At 40.6% G+C, this 15113-nt stretch overlaps 1 protein-coding gene across 1 annotated transcript in view; it reads right to left on the bottom strand.

The window, feature by feature from the left end:
• LOC132788503 (glucose transporter type 1) overlaps positions 1-14871 on the bottom strand; it is a 92778-nt gene extending 77907 nt beyond the window's left edge. Inside the window, exons 1-2 of the mRNA XM_060795955.1 lie at positions 14746-14871; positions 12002-12361 (exon numbers count right to left, since the gene is read on the bottom strand). The gene's annotated coding sequence lies outside the window, so the exon portion shown is untranslated. The remainder of the gene's footprint in view (positions 1-12001; positions 12362-14745) is intronic.
• Between the last annotated feature and the right edge of the window lie 242 nt (positions 14872-15113).

The following is a 15113-nucleotide window of genomic DNA, read 5'->3' as shown; positions in this document are numbered from 1 at the left end:
GAAGAGCCCATTCTATGGGCATAGCACGCAAAAGTTTTTGGCATGCCGTTAGTTTGTTGGTACGCTTGTGTTCATTGGTTGTCTGGATGGTTGGTTGGTTGCTTCGTTCGCCTGTCATGCCAAGAAATGTAAAACTTGCGCGAAAAATGATAAATACGCTTAGACCTAATTAACTTGCGACTTTAATTAATTTTTAATGAAAAACTTAATGAGCCGAAAACTAACTGGGCCAATCAGTTGTGCATGTGTTTTTCCTACTCTTTCCACATTCTTAAAACAAACAAAATCGATTTAAACGTAAGCAAGCAGCAAGCACTCGAAAACTTGGCAAAAACAATTTCATTTTCACACAAATTAAGTTGTCAAATAAATGCAAAGAAATTATGTTTAAATACTTGAGAGAAAGATCAACACACACTGAGAACTTGAAACACTTTCAACTCCAAGTAGCCGAAGAGATGTTCCCGAAAAGTAGTTTAGTTGGCGAAATGCTGAAGTACTATATGAGCAAGATTTCCGAATCTCCGCTTTATGACACATACGTTGTCTTGTCTGACATTCAATCAGTCGCTGCTGCTGCCACGCCCACACAATGACAGCAGCTTTAATTGGATTTTCGCTGTTGCGGCCGCAACAAAAACAACACAAATATCACCCAAAAAAAAAAAAATATTACAAAAAAAAAAGCGAAGAGAGAAAGAGAATTGCAATTTTCGACAGGCGGCTGTCGCTTGGTTTCATTTCACTTCACGTTACTTTTGCCCGTCTTTACCCGTCTTTTGGCGAGCTTTTGTTGCCTTTTTTTTTGCTGGCATCCATTACTTTTTTTTGCCATCGCTGCTGCTACTGCTGTTGATGGGTTGGGGTTGCCCTAGCTTTTCTTTGCAATTGGCGCTTGGGTTTTTGGCGCTGTTATTCCTCCGTAACAAAGTTTACATTTCACACATTCATCACTTTTGGCAGCTGCAACTAATAGTGTGCAATGTCGGGCAAATGGACGGCCCCGTTTAGCCAGCTTCTCTTCTGTTCTGTTTTTTCTTTCCCCTTTTGGTCATGGGCACACATTTTTATTGCACTTCTCGAAGAGAGAGAAAGAGAGTATGACTTTTGCCAAGTTGTCCAGTTGGTTTGCCAAGAACGGATTACGAATTGTCTGCTCCGAGAGTCTTATAAATCAATGCTTTAAGCTTAAAGGCGCTGAGAAGTCACTCAACAGCGAGGGGGCAGGGGGCGTGGCATCATCATTTTTTGCACATACTTTGTATGCGATACTTTATATGCCATGCCAGAGAAGAGAAGAGTTCAGCTCACGGCTTCATTCCGTTCCCCATTCCCCGTTCCCCTCAAACCTTGGGCTTGTCCCTGCAGCGTGGCACAATGATGAAGCTGTTGCCGCCTGTTGGCTTAACACTTTGGCGACTGGTGACTCTTGCACGTTGACGTCATAAAGCATCAGACGAGTCGAGTCGAGTCGATACGTGCCTTCAATCCAGGCAGAGTCATTGATCATTGCGCTGCCTGGGATACTGATTTATGGAATTCGCATCAATTTTGAATTTTGCAACAACACAAGTTCGCTTTGCGTTCGCATTGCGTTCAGCTGAGTTGATAGTCTGTCTCCTGGCCTGTGACAGCGTCTTGAGACGTTTCATAATTCATCTTAATTTTAATTTGCAAGTGATGGAGTGGCTTTCAGCTTTCAAGCAGCTAAGCAGCCAGCGAGCAATTCAGTCAGGCATTCAAGCGGCTCCAAACTGCAGCTTCATTATCTTAATCTACTACGTTTTTAAGGCGCAAACTTTTAGCCAAGTAGCATCAGCATCAGCATCAGCAGACCGCACACAAATTTGCGCCCAATTGCACTTTGGTGCAGTTTAATCTGCAAAATTGCCGGCCAGGCCAGCAATTTTCACAAATTGCTTACATTACGTAAATGAAGAGACACCAGAGAAGCGTCGCTCCTCCCTCCTCCTTTCCCTTTTCTTCTATGTGTACTGCGAATCCCATTCCATTTCTATCTCCATTGTCATCGTTCAGCTTGTCCTTGTTGCTGTTGCTTTTGCTGTCGTCGTATCGCGGCCCGTCATCAAGGCGCTGCCATATTGCGTATACGCAACGTTTGTCGCTCGCTGTACAGCGATTGTGTCTAATTGAGCGCACATTTAACGCTCGTCCACAAATTGCAATACAATTAATTTATGACATTTTCGCATGATAATGCAGTTCAAGCACGTTTCAAGCAGCAGCACTGCGAACTATTTGCACAAATATTTTTAATTAAAAAGCAAATATTAAATCAATGCCGCAACCAAATTAGTTGTTAGTTCTTTCTCCTCCTTCTATACCTTTCCCCCCCTAGGTAAAGCATAATTCATTTGGCACAGAAGGCCAACGACAAAGTCGCTTAATTACCAGCGATGCCAACGTCGCTGCCAGCGTCGCATTAACCCATTAATTAAGGTGACGTCAAAGGCAGCAAAGGCAGCAAGCAAGCACCAAAAAGCGATAAAACCATAAAACGATAAAACTATAAAACGAGCAAAAGCCATACACACGCCCACAAAATTGTGGTGGGCGTAAAGCAGCAGCCGCAGCTTCCCAAAGACCATTATTATTGAGTAGAAAAGTAGTCGACAAAAATCTCACTCGCATATTTATGGCCATATTTTTGAACTGCCAGGAATGCAACCAACTGCGTTTAAAGGTCTTTGTGCTAAATTCCAGATTCCAATTGTTTAGTTACCTGAAGAGTCAAGTCTAAAAGTTGATGAATATTTAATTGAATACACAAAGAGTGAAGCATGTTTATATTGTTAACTTTTGTCAAAGCTTTGTCAAAAGTAATTTGATGTGCAACTCAAACTCTTTGCATAGTTAATTCGATTAGTTTAAATATTTAAATTTCGTTTTGCATCACAGCAAACAATAATAATAATAATAATCATATGCTATTTAAGCCTATTACTGCGTTCGCTTTTCATTTATTCAACATGTTTTAAAGTGCATTTAGTGCCGCATTTAAGCCACACTTCAACAACTTAATTAAACTGTTCGTTTTTGCCATGAAAATTATTTTTAATAGTGACAAATTGATGCACATTAGATTGATAAAGAGCCGACTCATCCGCCATTAGGAGTTTACGAGTATAAAATATGCTTATCGATTTCTGACTATTCGGCCAAAAGCTCTTCACCAACTCGGGTCATTCTTCCCCCATCGTTAAGGACATTCATTTGTCTGACTGCGAGAACGAAAAACGCAAAAAACTTTTGACCACTTAATGGCCAAAGCGGAGCGGAGCGTTCAATGCCAAATGATATGAAATTAGTTTTGTAGCCTTGCGTTTTAAAAATTAAAAGAGCTAAAAATCAATGCGATTCTTCTTGCGACCATTTGCTGTGTTCCCAGTGCATTCTTGTCGATTGTTGTCCTCGTTCGACGTCAGTGCCAACTGGCAGTTCAATAATGAATAATAACGGGCGCGAGTTTACAACGAGGCAGCAACAACAAAAACAAGTAAGAAAGCTACAGTCGAGTGCACTCGACTGTGAGATACCCGCTACCCATTTTGAATAAAAGAAATATATTTTGCGATAATTTTCTCAAAATATACCGAATATACTGCAAAAATACTAAAAATATACCAAATAGTATATTTGGTATATTGATATAGTACCGCATTCAAAATATACCATAGACGGCACAATATACCAGATTGTCATCTAAAGCAACTAAGACCCCTAGTAAGTAGACGTGTTTGTCCATACAAAAGTATTTCTTTAATAACTTCGACAATTTTCATCTGATCGCAACCAAATTTTCAGGAATCATAACTACTATATTTATTATTATATATACCAAAATTCGCAACTCTAACTTTAAAATTACGCTTGTTATTCGATTTTTTTGATTTGCGGGGGCGGATGTGGGCGTGGCAAAAATTTGAAACAAACTTGATCTGCGTGCAAACATAACAAACGCTGTCGAAAAAAAATTATAGCCTTATCTCTTATAGTCTCTGAGATCTAGGTGTTCATACGGACGGACGGACAGACACACAGACACACAGACACACAGACGGACAGACGGACATGGCTAGATCGTCTCGGCTGTTAACGCTGATCAAGAATATATATACTTTATAGGGTCGGAGATGCCTCCTTCTACCTGTTACATACATTTCCTGCCGGCACAAAGTTATAATACCCTTCTACCCTATGGGTAGCGGGTATAAAAAGAGGGCAGAAAGGGAAAATCAGACTTCGCCTGCTGTGTTGCACTCTGCTGTCTCTTGTGTTGTGCACGCTGTCACAACAATGTGGAAAAACGCAACAACAACAACAAGAAGAAGAAGAAGAAACTTTGGCAATATATTTACAACGCATTACGTGGCATGTCAAGCGTTTTATCGCGCGTATTTTTCAATTTTCACTCTAGCAAAAAGAGGCGTTGCTACTGGCAATGACATGGCCCTCGCTCTGGCGATGGCAATATGCTTTGCTGGCAGCAAAAATTAAAAAACAGCCACAGCCAGAGTCGCCTCTTTTCCTCTTTTCCTCTAATGCTCGCTCATGTGGTGTGTGTGCCTTTGGTCATATATTTCTTGGCCGCCCGCAAAGATAACGCGAAGCACAGCAGCCCCAGCATATGCCACTCGAATGTGTGTGTGTCCAGCGGTGCAACCTCTTCAAATAGTTGCAAAAAAAAAACGCAGAAGCTTGCGCAAAAAAGTATAACACAAAAAGAAAAAAAAAGAACAGAAATTGTAGGAGAGAAGGCAAGTGAAACACATTTCCGAGAATGGATTGGGAAAGGGACGCTCATATCCGCTTTTTGAGCGTTGAGCACAAACAGGAAACACATTATAGCAGCTGGTAGACAGACTTATGTGTAGCACTGTTGAAAAATTGTTACACACGCTGATGCTGTCACTGCCAGGCGTACTCCAACATCTCCTTCTTCTCTGGCTCTTGCTCTTGCTAGTTGATGTTTTGCAGCGTGTTTGTTTTTGTTGCACAGTTTTTTACATTTGGTAAATAAACTGCAATGTGAGTTATGTCAAGCAACCAACACACACACACACACACACCCGAACGTAGGTGTGTTGCATAATGGCTGCCATGGCTCATCTATCAAAATACGCGAACAGCAGCGCAACAACAAAAAAAAGTGTAGCATACTTTCGCGGGCTCTAATGGCAGCCAAACTGCAAGCTGCAAGCTGCTGAAAAACTGTTGTCTACTTATGCACATTTGTCAATTCGAAATGCGATGCCATCCATAAATACAGTTTCAACTCATTTGGAAGTCTAAGCGATACAGGATACGAGCATATAAGTGCTGAAATAAATTTAGTGCAAATAAACGATATAAATCATGCAGCATTCGATGCATCTTCAAGCCGTAAGCATTATCTATCTTTCTTAGCTGTAGTCAAACGACAAACATGCCATTAGGCATTGGCCTATAAAACTAACTTCCACTTTGGACTACACAAGCCAACGGCCATTTGTTTTTGGGTGTAGATTAATTTGGTTTGGTTTTCTTTACTTTTTGTGGGGCAGATCAGTTTCCAATTGAGTTTTCTAATGCATTCGCAAAAGGCATTGAAACGTCGAATTTTAGTATTCATTTAGTTGGCTAAATTTAGCGCACAGAAAAAGAACATGCCCAGCAAATTGCTCATTTATTTGCAACTGTCAATATCAATAACAAATTGGTTGTTGTTATGCCCCACACAGACACACAAGGAAGAAGAGGAAGAGAGACTCATTTATATACTATGGAAATGTGCCACACTATCAGTATTCAACGAGGGTTTTTTTTTTGGCTTTTTTTTTGGTGCTTTGCGCTTGTGTTTGGTTTCTCTTTGGTAACTTTAGCCGGGGCCGGCAAAACTGACAGGCAGTAATAAAATAAATGAGCCGCCATTCTTTTAAATTGAGTTTAATAAACGTCACACTTCATCGACAAAAGCACTAGGGCCTAACAAGCTGGCCCCAATCAAAAAAAAAAAAACGAAAAGCGAGCAGGAAAAACCTGAAACCTGAAATCGTAACCGTAACCGAAACTGAAACTGTACCACGCTTGGTTGACTGACATCCCGAGTTCTCGGGTTGTCCCTACAAATGAACTATGAAATGGCCAGGACAACATGCATATTTTGGACACTCACACACACATAGAATGGGGGCACACTTATTTATTATTCCCCAAGCGTTTGACCAGCGGCTAACCCCAAAAAACTGAACTAGACTGGACTGAAGAGTGGACCGCATTCAAATGATGTCTTATTTAGTTGCCTCTGCATTGTGCAAATAAAAATGCCATAGTTACAAACACACACACATTGGCTATTGTATAGCCGAGATATATACATATATGTATGTTTATGTCTATGCAGCCTGGTTGGCGTTTTTTATGTTTATGGCCTCCGAAGTTGTGCAACAGCATCGCGAAATCGCTTACATGAGATTGTAATTACGATAAACGGCCAAGCGCCAAAGCCTTTAAAAATAAACATGAATATATGGAAGAGAAAGAGAGAGACAGAGAAAGAGAGAGAAGGGATTGCAGTACAAGCGACGCCTTGTTGGCCATAAACCGCCAAATGAGCCAAATAAATGTTATTTATATATGTATACAAATGTATAAAAAGCAGACGGCAAAAATTGCAAGTACGCGACTTCAACTCTGGTTTCGTTTGCCAACTTGTGTGCAAGCCAATTGCGATTTATTTATATAAAATTCATGCGATATGAAATCATATAGGTAACTAAATATGCCACACAGACAAACAGACAGACAGACAGCCAGACGGACGGACGGACGGACGCGCATACAAACAAAAAAGTGAGCGCCAGACTCAAAGCCATTCAGCAATTGGCTTTTGTGCCAGGGCGTTATGTAAACATTCGACATCGACATCGACATCGAAATCGTAGCGCATCGCATCGTAGTAGGAGTAAAAAGAAAAGGTGCTACAAACATATATCTAGGACCTAGAAACACCAAAAAAAAAAGAAAGTAACAGCAGTTGGGGGACGCAGACAGGCGCCGTTATTGCGTATAAGCGATTGAGATATTTATTAAGCGCCAGACAACAACAACAACAGCAAAAAGTAAAGCAAAAGAAAAAACAACAAGAAAGAAAGCTACAGTGGAGTGAGCTGGACTGTGAGATACCCGTTACCCATTTTGAACCAAAACGGTATATACCCCAAAATGCTAAAAATATACCAAAGGTTACAATTGGTATATTGATATAGTAGTACATATAAAATATACCGCTGAGTGGAAAATATACCAAAGGCTGAATTTGGTATATTGATATAGAACTATATTCAAAATATACCGTTGAGAGTGAAATATACCAAATGCTGTATTTGGTACTTTGATGTAGTACTACATTCAAAATATACCATTAAGTGTGAAATATACCAAATGCTGAATTTGGTATATTGATATAGAACTACATTCAAAATATACCATTGAATGTGAAATATACAAAATACTGCATTTGGTATATTGATAAAGAACTATATATAAAATATGCCATTGAGTGCAAAATATACCAAATACTGCATTTGGTATATTGATAAAGAACTATATATAAAATATACCATTGAGTGCAAAATATACCAAAAGCTGAATTCGGTATATTGATATAGAACAGTATTCGAAATATACCACTGAGTTCAAAATATACCAAAGGCTGAATTTGGTATATTGATATTAAACTATATTCAAAATATACCACTGAGTGAAAAATATACCAAACGCTGTATTTGGTATTTTGATATAGTACTACATTGAAAATATACCATTGATTGTGAAATATACCGAAGGCTTATATATACCAGATAGTCAGCGAAAGCAACTAAGACCCTTAGACGGACATGGCTATATCGTCTCGGCTGTTGACGTTGATCAAGAATATCTGTATATACATTATGGAATCGAAGATTTCTATTTCTACCTTTTTCATACATTGCCTGTCAGCACAAAGTTATAATACCCTTCTACTCTACGAGTAGCGGGTATAAAAACATAACAATACACATTTCTCGACTCATCAAAACTTTGTTGGCCTCGCCAAAGTTAAAGCTTTGTGATTACATTTCAAGTATAGATTGAATACACAAACACACACACACACACACACACACAAACAGAGAAAGCGTCTGCACAAATCTTAAGTCGAAACTTGAGGGAGGCAATTGGCGTCGTAAAATTGAATCAAAAATTTAAAAGTCTATAATTTTTTTTTGTGCCTGTTAATCTTAAGCAAACATAAAATATGTACGAGTATAATAAACTACAAACTGAATTTCAATTGAAATTCAATTATGCAAAATCAAACGAAAATGTATTCGTTAGCTGATGCAATTTTAATTAAATGCCCCTGGGATTTAATTCTCTAAAAACTCTAATAAATAGATATTTATTAAATATGAATTTTATAGAGGTATTTATCATTTCGTTTTCTTTTTTTTGTTGTGTACAAATTGAATTTGAAAGCAAAGCTAAAAATGCTGTAAAAATAAAGCATTAAATGAGTCCTCGAAATTGGAATCAATCGTTGTTCATGTCAAAGCTGCGGGCGAAAGACAATACAAAATATGCTGCTCGATATGTGTTCCATGTGTGTGTACGGAGTGTGTGTGTGTGTGTGTGTTTGGCATATGTAAGCAAATACAAACAGCGGAGAGCGAATACCTATGGCAAAATAAACGCGCACATAAATAAAAAAAAAAAAAAAAGCAGACATTGTCAGAAAAACGCGATGTGCTCGAACGTTTATTTATGGGCCTCGTTCTCGTTGTCGCTGTCGTTGTCGATTTGCGAGTGGGTTTTGCGCTCTGAACTTATGCCCCAAAACAGCAGCAACAACAACAATAACGAAGAGAGAGCACATAGAGGTTGGCGCATTTTTAGTTGTTTGATTGCTAATTAAAATGGCAAATCAAAGCGAAAGCGGCTCGAAGCCTCAATGTTGACAGTGTACAATGGAGACGACGCCAAACACACATCGAAACCACACGGCGTGCCATTAATAGAGCGTGAATTTTAGCGCAAACATACAGTGGGCGTGGCTGCCTTTTGTGGAGACGGAGGAGGAGGCGGAGGTGGAGGCGCTGTGGTGTGCGCATTTGTAGCCCGCAATGTTTTGCCAATCAAACCCCAAAGTCATTTCATTATTGGCTTTGCGTAATCGACGTCAAAGCGTCCCGGGCAAAAGTCAACAAAGCGACGCCGTGATAACGCGCGGGGGGAAGGGGGACAAACAGGATACAGGATGGAGAAAGGAGGATACAGGATGAGAAGCGAATCGCGACGGCTGCTGCCGATGCTGCTGCCCTGCAGTCAACGTCAAAACGTGCATGCAGTCAAGCGGATTGAGGCAAATATTTTCACATTGACACGGCAAAAGGATCAGCAGCAGCAGACAGGACCAACAGAGAGAGTTGAGTTTCAGATTGGAAGGCGACGCGACTTGACAATAAAGTCAAAAGTGTAAATGACACAGTTCGTTAGGCGCCGCAGAGCATGCAATACATATGTACAGTCATATATATATATATTAAATATATAGTATATATAGAGAGAGAGCGGGGATATATGTGTAGCATATAAAATGGAGCCATAGATACGTTTGTTATGCAAGCTGGGGCGTGGCCCAAAAAAAAAAAAAGAAAAAGGATTGCGGACCAAACATTAATGGAGGCTACAGACAGCCGCATTGAACGAACCAAACTCTGTCAACTCAGTGAGTATCTCAGTCAGTCAGTCAGTCAGTCATTCAGTCAGTCTGTCAGTGAGTCACTGAGTCAGAGTCAGAGTCTGTGAGCGCAGAAAATTCAATACTGAGGCTGCCAGCAGATTTTGGAGTATGACAAATATTTTATGCGCACATCATAAAAGCGCCTCGAGCCTCGAGACTGCAGCAGGCACAACACAGAAAAAGAGAGTCACACACACACACACACACACACGCGTGCCCCGAAAAAGATACAGAGCACACAAAGATGGAAGGGAGGGGAAGGGAGGCAGACAACAACAGATAGCAGATACAATCGCTAGCCGTGAGATACGAAAGAAAATTTGTGTAGCAGGACAACGCATAAAAAGCAACGCCAAGGCACTAAATAACAACAAGAGGAGTCAAGCGAGGACAAAGCTTTGAAGTTGCAGCATGGCGATGGCGATGGCGATGGCGACGAAGCTCCAAACCGAAAAAGGAGCACACAAAACAACAACCGAAAAAGCAGCAACAACAAAACAACAGCAGTGTGTGTGTGTGTGTGTTCGAGTTGAGCAGCAAAGGCTGGCTGGCTGGCTGGGAAAATAAAGAAAGCTAAGAATGCTAAACAACAAAAGGTCCGCAAAAACGCAAAAGGCGAAAACGAAAACGCAAACGCAAAAACGAATGGCAAGGTGCAAATAATGCTGAAAGCGCCCCAAAAAGTATGCTACACATTTTTGGCAGCTGCCTAAGTACGTGATAGTGTGTGTATCTGCAGCTGTAAATATATTTATCTCCTTTATGTGTAGGTGTATGTGTGTTTGTGTGTGTGCTTTGCCTGTTGACGTGAAAATTTGCACGTCTTTTGTTGTGCATGCGTGTAAATGTTTCGTGGATTTGATTTCGTTTCGTTTCGTTTCGTAAAATTGAAAAACTAAGCATTGAAAACAACGACAACAGCAAACAAACCGAAAAGCAAATGTTTTATTTGTCTACCGCACACACACACAGACGCACAACAAATAAAATACACACACTAAGCGCTCAATGCACTGCGTTTTCTGTGCCAAATTCGTTTTGACGGCATCCAAACAAGAGCAAAAAGGGTTTTTTTTTGCGTTGCTTCTTTATTTTACTTTGCGGCCTCTTTTAGTTGTTGTTTTTATAATACAAATAACGAGAATCCCTTCAATACACACACACACACACACACACATACACATATAAATCGCATACCTTCTCTGTCTCTTTCTGTCCATCTCTTTTGCTCGCTCTGTGTGTATTTGAGGTCGGGTTGATTGCTTAAGTAAACGCACTCGGGGCAAGCCGCGACGAGCTGTGATGCCTTCAACTTTACTTTACTTGCTCAACATTTTTTGGCTTCATATTTATTTTATTTTTATTTTATTTTTTGCTCCTTTCTGCTTTTTATTTGTCGGCATTTGCTGCTTGCTTTCAATGGCTGCTGAGCTGGGTCAATTCTTTTGGGCTGAGCACTGATTTTTTTCTCTCCCTCTCTATCTCACTCTTTGCTTATTTTTATTAATAGACTTTTTGTAAAATGCCAAACAATATTTTGCTTAACGATTCGCCTCTTGCTTTCTCCGGCAATCGACAAACGACAATCGACGGCCGACGGGAAGTGTGCGCTTAAAATTATGCTACACTTTTCAATCAAAAGGGTTTCTTATCTTTCCTTCTATGTGTGTGTGTGTGTGAGGGTCTAGCGGCTGTTTATAAAGGATAAGTTGCTATGAAATTTCGTGTATGTTTAATCCGTAAATGGATATGTTGTTATGACGCCAAACACAGAGAAGAGAAAAAAAAACGAAAACTAGAAATAAAAATAAAAATAAAAAATTAAGCGATAACTGAAATTCGGGTTTTCCTTTTCTCCGATTGGTAAACATTGTCTTACTCCATTGAACGGGCATCGGTTTGGAATGAAATGAACTCCATGCAATCCACTTTATAACCCAACTAAATCAAAGTCTCTGACTATATCCTATACAAATTTACAAGGAGAACGCAAAATGAGCCTAATTTTGTGATTACTTTCATAATTAAAATACTTTTGAAAACGCTTTGGGCTGTTTTCGCAATAACTTATTAAAATTTCAAGATTGCAGATTTCATAGAGAATAATATTTCGAGTTACAAACAAAAGTAGTAGAAAAGTCTTGCAAATTGATTGCTTACAATCAAATTCTTAGCTTAATTGAAATTGTTATAAATATAGATGTAATGTTAGCTCACCTTTCTCCACGCCCAGGGAATCGGATGCCGCTTTTGTGTATTTGGAAATTCAAGTCAACAAGTTTATTTTTTTGTTCTGTGTTTGGTTTGTTATTCGTTTGTCTCTGCTCGATTGAAGCTTCTCTTTAGCATTTCAAACTTGAAAAAAGGCACAATTGCATCGGGTCATGCACAATTTGGCATAGTTATTAGAATTATGATAGATCTTATTTGTTTGTATGCTTTTCTTTTTGTTGTTGTTGTTATTATTGTTGTTGTATGATATTGCGATATTCGATGTTGTCCGGACCGCGCACGCGAACACTTTGCACGATTTTTGCAATGGAATTTAGCACACGGCTGCCAATTAATGAAAACCTGCTGGAAATTAAAGCGAAACTCAAGCAATTTGTAGCACAAAAAGTAGTCTACTACTTTTATATAGGGGGAACGGAGGGTGGGGAAGGGAGACTGTTTGGCATTTGTCCTGTTCCGGCCGCAAAAACTGCAAAAGTGCATGACAGAAATGCCAATGCGAATGCCAAGAACAGAAACAAAGCCATGCGGCCAAATCAAAATGTATGAAATGCTTTCACAAAATACACACAAGTATACATGTGTGTGTGGGTGTGTGGCAACCACACATGTGGCATGCCTGACACAGTCTCTCTCTCTCTCTCTGTATGTGTTTGTGTGTGTGTGTGTGCACTTGAAAAGCATTTAACGTGGCCGACGAGACGCAGCAAGAAGACAAAATTGTTCGAGATAAATGTCAGAGGTTATGGTGTTAATGTCTCTTTTATTCAAAACGGATATCAGTACAGCAGCGAGCAGCTAGAGAGAGAAAGCGCCACAGAGAGAGAGCGAACGAGAGAGAACGTTGAGAACAAAGGCGAGCGAATGTAATAAAAAATAAATTAAATGGAAAATGCAAAAGGAAAAGGCGGCTGACAGATGGACAGCCAAAGAGACTGAAGCGCGAATGTGTCACGGATTTCATTGCTCATTGAATACGCATTCATTTCATGGGGCCACGACACAAAGGCACAAGCACACACACACACAAACACACACACACACACACACACGCATGTGGAAAAGTGTGCGAAGGACCTCCTGACTGCTGCCATTCGGGGCAGCCGCATCGAGTCACTCAGTCTGCGTACGTAAGCAGCAGAAGGACACACACACACACACCAGCACACACACACCAACAGAGACAAGAGACAAGTCAAAGGCGCTGCGAAAATCAGTGGGCAAAGTAAGCCACAGAGAAAATCAAAACTACGCGCACAACCAAAAAGGCGCTGCCTTCAGAGTCCAACAACAGTCTGTGCAGTCTGTCTGTGTGTGTGTGTGTGTCCTGTCATTTGCATGCCTATCTGTGTGTGTGTGTGTTGGTATGCTGGTGTGTGTGCGCGCTCTGCTTGTGCTTGTTTTGTTGTGTGGCTTTTCTATTTTTGTTGTAATTGCCATTTGGCAATTGCAATTTTCGCATTTTATTGAATTTTACACACACACACACACACACACACGAACAAAAGCTTGTCTAACAGATGCGCACACACACACAGACACACATGTGCTCCACGACACAATAACAACATTTTCTGCTTTTCTTTCATTTCCATTTCATTTTTTTTTTTGCTCTCTGTCTCTGTCTCTCCCTCTCGTTTTGTGTGTGTTTTTTGTCATAATATTTTCATGTGTTCGAATTTCGCTTTACACGCGCTCACAACTAAATTTATTGTTGGCCTTTTGGCTCAATTCGTTTTTTGGTAAACAGTCACGGCATTGCGATGCTTCTTTCTTCTTTCTTGTTGTTGCTATTAAGTATTTTGTGAATTTGTTTTTGATTTGCAACAAATTTTCATACACACACACACACACACACACCAACACTCGTATATAACACATGCACTACAATGCGGGACACATACGTTGTTTCGAAAGAGCGAAAGAGAGTGAGTGCGATTTTTGGTGGAGACGACGCGTCCAAGTTTTTGTGTTCTATGCTGGGACACTCTTTAGTACTGTGTGTGGCTGTGGCTGTGGCCTCTGCCTTGTGGAACCGCCCTAAAACAGTCGTGAGAAAAACTGAAAATGAAAATTTGTGAAAAATTTACCCAAAGCACGCAAACGCATGCCAGGCGCAAATGTAGCAAAAGCAAAGCGCAAAGCCAGCCAACAAAAAAGAAGCTTTTCGAACTAAAATCTCAGCACAAAAAAAAACCCGTTATTTCCTTGCTGCCAACAACAAGTGAGAGCAAACTCACAGAGAGAGAGTGTGAAAGTGAGAGAATGAGAGAGAAAGAGTGTAAGGACACAGAATCAATAAGTCCGCAAAACTTGAAAAGCTTTCGCTGAGAGAGCAAGAGACGGAGAGAGCGCGTAAACCGCAGAGAGCGATGGAGAGTGAGAGAGGGAGGGGGAGGATGCGAGAGCGTGCACACAGCACCCAACCCTCCCCCTCTTGCCCTCGCCTAGCATCACTCCGATGCCTTCGCTGCCCCAGCGTCATTGCCGCAGGCAGCACATGCTACCAGCACGTCATGTTTTTTCTGCTTTCGCCTTTTGTCTTCTTCTTTTTTTTTGGTGTGTGTTGAGGCTTTGGGGCTTTTTTGGCAATTAACAAGTTTTGGGGGCAAATGTAAACAAAGCTTTAATTAATTTTTTGCCAGCGCTTTCACTCGTCGAGCTTCTCACACACACAACATTATCTGTTTTTTTTTTGTTGGTAATTTTTGTTTTTTGGTTTTGGTTACCGTAAATCGCGACTTTGCCAGCGGGCGAAACTTTCAAAAATGTTCTCAACTTTGCACTCAGTGTGTTTGGTGTGTTATTTTGGGGTTTGTTTCAGCTGCCTTGCGCTCAACACGTCTGACTTTCAGCGTCGCCACAACACGAATGTCAGGTGTGCGTGGATTCCGGCTCCATTTTGTCTGCTCCTTGAATGCCAAGCCAGACGACAGCCAGTCAGCCAGCCAGAGCGTAGGCGTTGTGCGAGAGAGAGAGTGAGAGAGAGAGAGCGCCAAAATGTACCGTTATTATTTTGACAGTTGGGGCTGCCAACTTGTTTAAAGCGCAGAGTTGCTTTCAGGACAGCTGCCAGCAGAGAGGCGCAGAGTTGCAA

The sequence above is a fragment of the Drosophila nasuta genome, chromosome 3, assembly GCF_023558535.2.
Source record: "Drosophila nasuta strain 15112-1781.00 chromosome 3, ASM2355853v1, whole genome shotgun sequence".
In the NCBI taxonomy this organism is placed as follows: domain Eukaryota; kingdom Metazoa; phylum Arthropoda; class Insecta; order Diptera; family Drosophilidae; genus Drosophila; species Drosophila nasuta.
Note: the sequence above shows the minus strand (reverse complement) of the source record. Positions and strands in the feature narration are given on the sequence as shown.